This window comes from Halyomorpha halys, unplaced genomic scaffold (assembly GCF_000696795.3).
Source record: "Halyomorpha halys isolate HHAL.00 unplaced genomic scaffold, Hhal_1.1 Scaffold697.1, whole genome shotgun sequence".
NCBI lineage: Eukaryota > Metazoa > Arthropoda > Insecta > Hemiptera > Pentatomidae > Halyomorpha > Halyomorpha halys.
In genome coordinates, this window is record NW_027108775.1 from 83,858 (window position 1) to 84,157 (window position 300).

The 300-nt window shown below is 46.0% G+C and overlaps 1 protein-coding gene across 2 annotated transcripts in view; it reads right to left on the reverse strand.

The window, feature by feature from the left end:
- FMRFa (FMRFamide) overlaps nt 1–300 on the reverse strand; it is a 182,422-nt gene that overhangs the window by 43,201 nt on the left and 138,921 nt on the right. The gene's annotated exons all lie outside the window — the stretch shown is intronic.

A 300-nucleotide genomic window follows, 5' to 3' on the forward strand; every position in this document is an offset into this window, starting at 1 on the left:
AGTGATCTATCTAGGGCCTCTCGGCACATGAATGTGTTTCCCAGGGTCAATCAGACAGCTTACTCCTCTCTTCGCTCGTATAATAGGCAAACCGCTGTACTCCTCTCACATGGTGTTCTCCAACGTTCGCCCCTCTGTGAGTACACTCCTCAAAACTTTCCTCGATTCTACCTGTTTTTTCCCTTCTTCTCCAAGTCCTCCTCTTGCCTTAACCACAGGAGATACCACCGCTCAGTGATCTACAGTTTGACACTTTCACTAGGAGAGGATATAAATGGATAACCATATTTGATCTCTTCA